Source organism: Neodiprion virginianus, chromosome 4, assembly GCF_021901495.1.
Source record: "Neodiprion virginianus isolate iyNeoVirg1 chromosome 4, iyNeoVirg1.1, whole genome shotgun sequence".
NCBI classification, from domain to species: Eukaryota; Metazoa; Arthropoda; class Insecta; order Hymenoptera; family Diprionidae; genus Neodiprion; species Neodiprion virginianus.
Genome location: NC_060880.1, coordinates 6152919 through 6163180, shown reverse-complemented (window position 1 = coordinate 6163180; position 10262 = coordinate 6152919).

Genomic DNA, 10262 nt, shown 5'->3' with positions numbered 1-10262 from the left:
AATAAAGATCAGTGAGGCAAAGAGAAGTTTTAGCGAGCCCCTACTTCCGTATTTTTCATATAGCTGCAAAACAACATCTTTTGACACACAAATAGGTTTCTAAGTTTCGAGGTGCCTGGACGGTAAGTGCATGTTGATAAGCAATCTAGGTTTGTTTACTTTATTCTCACAGTGGATAACACTACTGATGGCGCGACGTTTGTCATTTGTCGATACGTTACCGATATGCTTTTGTCATCGAAAATTAGTTCCAAACACCTCGTCAGAGAGCGCGGTTTTGGATCTCGTTTTACCGCGCAAATGTCGCTGTACCAGCGCTACCTTCACGGTACTCATGAATTCTGGGACGCCGAGGACTTCGAACGTGCTTGGATCACATTTTCAGTGCCGACTTTGTGCAAATTTGTGCTGAATTTGTTAGTTTTCGTTATTGAGATGATCCATGGGGCTGGACAGATTCTGAAATAAACAGTTCAGAGACAACCAGAGGTTTGTTTTTACCCAGTATGTCTGAAATTAGTTTTTTCAACGGTAAACAAATGACGATTGCAATTTGACCGTTACGTATTTACATCACCGACTTAATACTAGACCGAGACTAAGTTCGTAAATATTTTCGATAATATATTCGTAGGGTTATCATGTGTTCAATGTGCTATTCACTATAGAATGTACCATTTTCATTTCGTAGCGATTATTTCGAGTGTAAGAAGTAGTATACGATTGCTAAAACTTATACGAACGAACGCATTATATACATACATTGCAATATTGCTCGCTCAATTGCATGATATCATGTTCAATTGTATTTTCACAAAGCTCTTGGCTACTATTTTTCACCGATTTCGTGTCAAGTCGTTCCTGGTACGAATTGCATAGGAATTGTGCGATAGAAGCAACGAATGCGAACCGTTCAACACTTTATAACCGTTACTTTCAATTTTCTACAGGCACGTGTGAGCCCGAAATCTGAAAACTGGCATCTACGTCGGCGGAAATCATCGCAGACGAACCTGTAACGTCTTGGAGTCTTGGAGAGATTTTACATTTTGGAAACATCAAGCGATCGGTAAGTCTAGCATTCGAGGAAGCAAACATTAATTTGTATTTTTCTTGAAATCAGTCTGTGTGGACTTAAGTGGTTCTTATCCTGGACCTTTGATGCGTAAATGGATGGTGAAAATTTTCATAGAGGTGATTTTTCATCTTGCAGTCTTGAGCATGATCCCACAGTTTTTACGACGTGTCGAATGTTCCCTATTGAAAATTTCTATAGTAAGTCCACAGAATTCGTCCAAATCCGTTCCAAATTCTTCTGGATTTGCCGGAATCCTATAGGATCCCATAGGAAATTGGAACGAATCTGATAGATTCTATGGGACATTTTCACTATAGGGTTGATATCATTGAATTTTAAAAACAGCGAATCTCACTTCCTCCTCTGCCGCAGGCAACCCGGCATACAGGCATTGCTGTATCGAATTTTACGAATTATTATTTGCATGATGGGGCCAAATAATCGCACGCAATATCAAGTTCGACAATTGTATTGACAGAAATGTTTACTTTGCGATTATGCCCTATACATATGTTGTAAAATACACTTTCATAACCGACGTGACTACGAATCACCCTCAGGATCAGTGAGGTACTGGCAATCTATTTTGCACGGTATTTTTATTCCGTTCACAATTTTTCACCGAATATTGGCACACTGTTTTCTGTGAGTGAAAGAAAGCGGGGATCAGGAGTTTTTTTACTTTTTTCTAGCTTTATGGTTATAAACTAGAAAAAATATGTGGCATTAGCACGTCAACGGCCTTTTGGTAATTCAGCTCGCATCGTATTACGAATGAATCTGCGTCCACTGCGTGAGTCTAATGGTTTGTTGACATCCATTTTGCATTCGAACTTTCTTGCGTCTTAGCTTTCCCCTCCAGGCATACAGTCTTCGCAATTCGAGTTTGTCTATACGTATATACTATTTATGAGAGCCATTTCAAGCGTATCGCAATCGTACTACATTTAGCGGAAATAAACTTTTTACAGAAAAGAGTAATTTTTAACAAAAAAAAAAATACAAAAAATCTATCATAATATTACAAAAACGTTGTACCCCTGCAGAACTTGTAATGTTTTTGAAATGGTTCAACGATATTACTGTGCCGTGTGCGAGGATTGACGTATGTGTTACTGCAGCCTGCAACGGTTTAATTAAACCTCTATACGAAGACGGCTGGTCGCGAATAATAAGGCGTGCCGATGCAGCGATCATCAGATCACCCAGATCTCTGATTACTGAGCACGCTGATCGGTAAGTTTCTGCGGCGTTCGATCGTTATTCTGCAACGAAGTATGAAAGCGGTGTATTTAGTAATTGGTAACGCTATACGCTTGTCTACTAAGGTATTAAATAACCCCTGCATAAACTTGGCATTTTCTTATAGATCCTTACTCACAGCAGGAAGCAAAAATAACATGTAAAACGGCAATTTACCAATGCGGAATGTTCATAACATGATCGCCCCTATACCTGTGGCCTCCTTAAAAATACCGCAATAATAAACTCAGGAATTCGGGACATTACTCTTCACGGATACTTATAGCATTCTTTTCGTTATACAACGATCCCATGGGATCCCATAAAAAATCTACATCTTGAGATTTTTCGCCGTCTTTGGCAATTATTTTTTACGTATACATCATCATACATTCGTCTCGCAATGAAACTCATAATTTAGCGGTAAGAAGTGTGTACGCATACTAGGGTCAAGTTGAGTTCAATCTGTATCGGATGCATTATAGTTTTTTTTTTTTGCGATTAATGTATTATGTACGAGAATGAATATGTATCGCTGCAGAAGCAGGCATATAGATATAACCGCATAGTTTTTTCATATTAATTTCTTTTAACCCCGGAGCTTTTCTTAGTCTTCGAAGTTTTTTACCCCACCACGGCAGGTTCCCACCGTTGCGACGGTACATAATTAAAATACTTTGAACATAATCGTAGGGAATGGAATCAGGCGATTCCATCGCGATTTCAATGAGACTCTTTCAAGGCTGAACTGGTGGAGAGAAGCAGGGAAGTGCACAAGTCTGCAGTAGTTCCCGAGTTCGGTGAATCGAATAACAGTGGGCATCAGCGTTGTGCTCGGTTACACGTCTAGTATATCGGTTTTGAGAAGCTGCTGCTGTGCAGCGCATTTGCAGCATGTCGTTGCAGGTATAAGGTACTTAGTTATGTGAACTAATCTCTCCTCTCTCATTCTCATTCTCATTCTCTCTCTCTTTCCCCGCCAGATACGCAGGCAGTTCAGCGCAGCCCACGTCAGATAAGGCATCATCAGGCTATAACATGCCTTCTGACAGAAGCGGCGAACCCCTTCGTCTGGACGGGGGATACCGGGGACTACGGAACTTGGGAGCTAGCACGCGAAGCATGGACGCCGCAAACTGCGACACATAGGGCAGAGTTTATTCAGGTTCGACTAGTTAGCTGGCAGGTGCGACCCTGCAGGGGAAGAAGGAGAGGCCTGGTAGGGGTCTCCAAGAAGCAGACAGTCGTCTTCCAGGACGGCCTGCGCCTAGTCGCGTTCGCGCAAGAAACCGAGAGCACCGTCCACCGCAATGCTATGTGGTTCCCTTGCTTGGCGACTTCGCGACGCGGCTGCAGACTTGAGCCGACTTGCAGGGGGCCCTCGGCTGACACTCGGTTCCAGACCTGCAGCTCTTTATCCCCGACTTTGTCGCGGGATATGCGCGTCATCCGTGGTACGTGCCGAGCCTTCCGCTATCGGCTATCCGCAGGAGGACTTGCGGAAAGATCGTCGTCCGCTGCATTCAATCTTCGATCAATCTGTCCTCGTAGACACTGAACTCTCCGTATTATAGTTATACCCATATTTCTTCGATTTATTAGATTTTCGGCTTGCATATGCCGATCCTCTCCGATTATGGCTTGAGTGTATCATATAATATGTATACACTTTTTCGCAGGTATCAGCTTTCTTAAAAGTGATACTACCACTTATTTTAACGGTGTATGGTACATGGCTATAGACGGATGAACTAATAGTACAAATTATGAAATTTATATACCTAGACAACTTGCAACTATACATATTCAATTTGAGCGGGGTTTGTTTTATCTCAAAAGTATATAGATTGAGCTTTATTTGCACATTCTTTTCTGTTAAAATTAATTAATACTAGAGAGCGTAATTGTTTTTCACAATAACGTCAGCTATTTCACCCCACGATATTGCCCCATGCGCACGATATTTCAAAAATGGCTCCGATTAAAAACCGATTTACTCAATCAATCTCGACACCGTATTCTCCGTATAGTTTATACTCTTTACCGCCGTTACACATTTTTTTTAAACCATGCATTATTCTTTGTTAATTAAATAAGCAACTCGCAATTTTTTAAGACCAATCGAATTTCAACTTCAAACGGTCGTCATTTTGTGAAAAAAAATCGTAACAAAGCAAAGAGAATAAAACGTTTAAGAATTCAGAAATCAGATTCAAAGTAAATCGGTTCAATCGTTTTTGAGATACCGTCGGCACAAGAAAACTTGTCACCAAGTAAAACGGTCAACAATACTGTCACTAAAATGTATTTCTGTTAATTTTAATTGTATGCATGATGCTCGATCTGCATACGTTTGAATGAAACAACCCCCGATCGAATCGAAGAATCTGACTTCTATGCAATGTGCAGCGTCATTGAAATTAAGCGAGACCTCTTATTGAAATCTTGAAATTTGGTGTACTCAAAACTCACAAAAGTCGGTCGGCGATAAACTAGATTTTCGAGTGGATCGTCTATTCAGTAACGGAATCAAGCCCAACAATTTTTAAATTCTTGTCACAATTATAGTACCACCTAATGCTTTGCGGTCATCAGTTCCCCCAGAATCTAGTTCTTTCCATCACACCCGGCTGTATCCACATATTGAGACGTCTGTTTGTTTTTGGCTCAATAGTCAACAGCAGTTTGAACCAAGTGCAAAGCACCATCGTGCGCTAGGAAAACGGTACTTTTCTTCCTCTCTTTTTTTAACAAAGTATCATGTTTCATTGACAAAATTGTGCCGCGCGGTGGCTCTGATGTGTAGATATATTATGTATAATGCATATACACTTAGATTCCGTCTAATGTGAAATATCTTTAAAAAATTAGATAATTAACGGTACCTCATAGGTATATGTATTATATATATGTATATAGATACGTCTACTTCTGGTGAGTCGAATTCGAAGAAACTGTTGTATACGTGTACAATATTACAGCGGCGGTCACGAGTCACGTTGTGCAAATATACATATGAACCTATACATATATAAACCGCATCTGAAAAGTCGAAGCCATATGTTTAACATTTTTCAGGACACACGAATCGCCTTTATCGTGTTTGTTCATTCCTTCGGCAGAACGCGTACGGTACGCTGGATTATATTACGTCCTCGTCTTATGCAAGTGCGCAGACTTGATGAAGACTTTACTCGACTCGTAGGGTGCCTACAGGAATAAGCAATAAGCGACGACTCTCGACGATGCGAAGTAGGGAGATAAGTCACAAGAAGTAATGGGTCACGAACCCACTTCGGCTTCCTAATTTTATTCTTATCGGCGCACCTTATGCTCTAAGAAGAGATTATAAATAACAGCGTCTCCTCGAATTAATCAAAGGCTGCACTTCCTTTTTTTAAGGGAGTATAAAATTTGGGAATTCATATCTCGATAATCAATTATTCAACTCCATTAGGGTTTGTTTCATTCGAAATTACATAACGTGTAAGATCGAGCTCCGTTTATGCATTCATTTATAAAAATAAGTAAACTAGGACGCATTGTTATTGACAATAATTAACATTAACATATGCGTACGATATCTCAAAACCGGGTTAACCGATTTACTTCAAAGACAGTACAGTTAAATCGGACAGTTTATCCTCCTTGCCACTGTAAAAATTTTTGTTTTATTCGTTCAGTAAACAAAATAGCCCCCTCAACCTGCAGCTATTCTTGAACGAATAACCGATCCTCGGAGTTAAACGTCTAATCAAACTTGGCATCCATGGAGCCATGCCCTACATTTACGCAATTGGGCATGCAGGCTCAATTTTGATACATACATATTCATCGGATCCAGCACAAAGCCGAGTGCCTGGACACTTGATCATCGGGGAAAAGTTGGGCAATGCAAGCAGATACATATAAAGTACTCACGGCTCGTTTTCATTCGCGTTATTTATTACTATTTTTTCTTCTTTCTCAGTCACTGCGGCGAGGGAGCTTCATAATCAAAGTCGAGTATCATCGCTCCGTGGTTCCTGCAGGTGCGGCTCATTAATGGCGTTATTCGACGATTCTAATAACGGAAGAATAATAATAATCGCTGCTTCAAAGGGAATCGATTCGAAGTGCTTGGATCCGTTAAAACAACAGACGTGAATTATCAGGGTGAGAAATGATAAATTGATTAATGAGTCTCGGTTTTCAGAGGTATAATAGAACGCCGAGCAAATCGTACGTTTGTAGCTCATTCGGAGTGCAGCCATCCTGCCACTGGAACGACAGCTGGTATTAGATTATTGCTAACGAGTTTAATTAGCGAATCAATGATAAAATATAATACCACACATTACGGAGGCACAACTCGTGTATACAATTAGAATCGCGAGATAAGTACATATATTCTCCGCACTTGGCTCGTATTTTTTTTTTAATTTTATTTCTTCTCTTTTTTTTTTCATTTGCAATTATGTAACCGTGTTTCAGCTTATATTCGTGATTAATTACTGAGATTGCTGACGCGTCTTGACTGGCAATGTGTTATACATCATGCGTGAGTACACGCGGCACGTATCGCGGCTATAACGTACATTATACGTACGTATACTTATACGTATACAGACCTAATAATCACACTCGCAAAAGAACTTGACTCAAGGAATTATTACGATTACATTTAGGTACGCTAAGACGATGGTTTAATAACAAACTTGCGTCGCGATTCAAAAACACCGTGAAGTATAAAATTCGATTTGCATATTAACTGTAGCAATGTACTTATAAAATACTGTAACTATTTTTATTAGGTAATTACTGTAACTATATTATATATATTAGGAAATTTTTCCCTCAATTGGCTTTCGGCATTAGGTTCGAAACTAGATGAATTTTTGACATTCTCTGGTCTTGATTGGAAAAAAAGGAGAGAAAAATTTGTATTATATTGTAGATGTGTATGGATGAATAATTAGAAATGTTACTCAGAGGTGATATGAAATTCTACTTGGAACGCGTAATAATCTGGTTAAAATTCTTTCGTGTAAAAAATTGATCGACGCGTCGTATTGTAAGTTAAAAATATCTCGATTGTCCTTAAAATGTGTACAGTGAAAATAGGTAAACGATCGGACGAATTTCTGGCGGGAAAAATATTAGTTTTAGCTTGTTAAACTGTACACAGGCGATAGATGGTGTCGTCGATACCCGTTATCCTGGATCTCTGGGATGGTTCATCGTGGGATCCTTTGATAGCTGCAGATGGTTGCGGTTGACGCGCGTGCGCGTGCGATCTCATCAACGAAAGCCGCAACCTGTTGGCTTGGGAGATACTCGTGTATTTATTATACATGCCGGTTAATAGTCCAGAACCGAGACGGAATTATAAACGGCGTGAATTGGGGGTCAAGTTACGTCTGGGTATTTTAGTATTGGATATTTCGTTTTCGCGGTTGTTAAGATTCCCACTTTTTTTATATTACCAACGAAGAGAAAAAAAATGAAGAAAACTAAATCCTAAAATATCTGTCTAATTGTATAATAAATTCACTGTACATTTTAATTGCACAGAATTTGAAGAATATTGCTGTGCGAGTACCGCAGAAATTTTTTTCTTTTTTCCTTTACTTTATTGATTTAGAGCCATGTACAATTGTAGGTACATACGTATATAGCAAAATTATCGGGAACACGTGCAATAAATATACAGACTTGTATATTAACGACAAATAAATAATTTCCAATCATTTGATTGGCCCGAGTGTTTCCAGCTGAATTATTTTACATTCCTTCGTATATTTTATGCTTTACAAGCGAGCTTTGTTCGTTTCCTCGAATCAGTATGCATTAGAAGTTTCAAAGACTCTTCAACAGATTCTCTCACAGTATATATCAGTTAATGTTCGAATTTTTTTTTAACCGCTCTTTTCGGCCTTATTTATAATATACGCTAATTTGGATACACACATGTGTATTCGTTATTTTTCCATCTACATACGTATGCATATATATATATACAACATGCAAATACGTAATTCATACCCAACCACACTTCGTGTATCTAACATGTACAGAATATATAATATTATATCAGAAAAAAGCCAAACCGCTGAGAATTATTTAATTTATTATACCTTTAAAGTTCAAACACGGTGTATAAATCACACTCATTAGTTTGGAATTGCAGCGGATTATAGATTCATGCGATTTAATAATGTTGCAGCTAGACAAGACGATGAGAAGCGCTGACGATGAAGAGGGAGAGGAAGAGGTCAAGGGTGCGCGAAGTACGGAGGAGGATTCGAAAGAAGAAGAAGAAGAAGAAGAAGAAGAAGAAGACGATGATGGTGAAGAATAAGAAGAGGCGGAGAATTAAGGCAGATAATTTGAGTACACAGTAAATAGCAAGGAACAAGAGATGACATACTATCTATAAGTGAAGTGGAGATGAAATAAGAGGAGAGAACTCGAGATATACGGAAGAGAACTGCAGTACAGAGGAGAGAACCTCCTTTTAGGGCAGTTAGCGCAGCACTGTTGCGGCTCGGTGCCCGATGGTGAACGCCTCTTCGCTCGTGTCTCGCTGCCGCGCTTGCCTCACTTGGATTCTCTCTTGTGGTTTGCCTCGACAGTCCTGCGACCCCGATCATTCTCGGAATGCACCGAAGACGTCAGGTTTTTATAGAAAGACAGAGAGACAGAGAGAAAGAGGGAGAAAGAGATGGCGAGAGAGAGAGAGAGAGAGAAGGAGTAGGAGTACGAGAGGGGGGGGGGGGGGGGGGGGGAGAGGAAGAGATAGGGAGACTGTGAGAGATCTTGAAAATCCAGGGAAATGGCGACGAAAAAGTGCGCGCTGATAGAGACTGAAACACTCGGCTTAGCCGACGAACACCGCCCCATTCCAGGATCTTTCACCTGGTGCATTTCGTCCCGAATCTCTGCATGCTGCAGCGTTCGTTCACGTATATACATACAGGTATATATTTATATGTATATATATAATATATATATATATATATAATCGTAAAATAATATATACCCGTTGCATTGAACCGTTAAATACCTACCCAGGTCGAAATGCCGGTAGATGCGAATTTCACGTCTCGGAGATGAATTGCTCATATTTATATACATATAGGTATGTATACATACATTATGTGTGTATACTAGGTAATAGTACACATCTGGAGGATATTATATATATGTATATATAATATGCTTGATTAATGGAAGATTATCGTCTTGGTGTAATTGGTTAAAATTAATGGTAAAATAAACACGTTTTTATCAATACCATTTTACATCTTGCATTATTAGCCGGTGTATAGATTTGTGTGTGCAAGTTATTGGAATGTTTTCGCATACTTGAAAGTGTCGAAAAATATATTTACAGTTACACCAAAACGCATACAGTTGACTCAGACTTGTATGTACGTCATTTACGAGATATGTACTATTCATGAGTTAATTCCTGGTATCGCAAGTACTCACCAGGTGTCACATTGAGCGCTCGAGTTCTCGCAACAGAAAGAATTCGAAACTCTATTTTAAATAATAAAACGACGTAGTCTTGTAACGAAGAAATCCGTTCCGCGGTGAAATGGGTGTAAATTTCACGTTGGCAATTAATTGTAGAGAATTTCAAGATTGACACAACATCATTTCTACTACGCGACTTTCGCTACGTAAAACTGTATCCGAGTGAAATTATTCAAATTTCTAAATGCGTCAATACACAACATAATTGTATTCACCGACTAGACAGTTACACTGGGATTCGTTGTGTTATTTATCATCGCGATTAATAATATCTATGCACCTATAACTCAAAATGTCAATATAACTGCTTGAAAATGAGTCAGCGTCTGAGAGTTATTGATTGGATGTTATAAGATTGGCTTCGATTTGCAGCGACTCGTTTTTTCTCATTCACAAATTTCTGACATGCGTACATACGTAT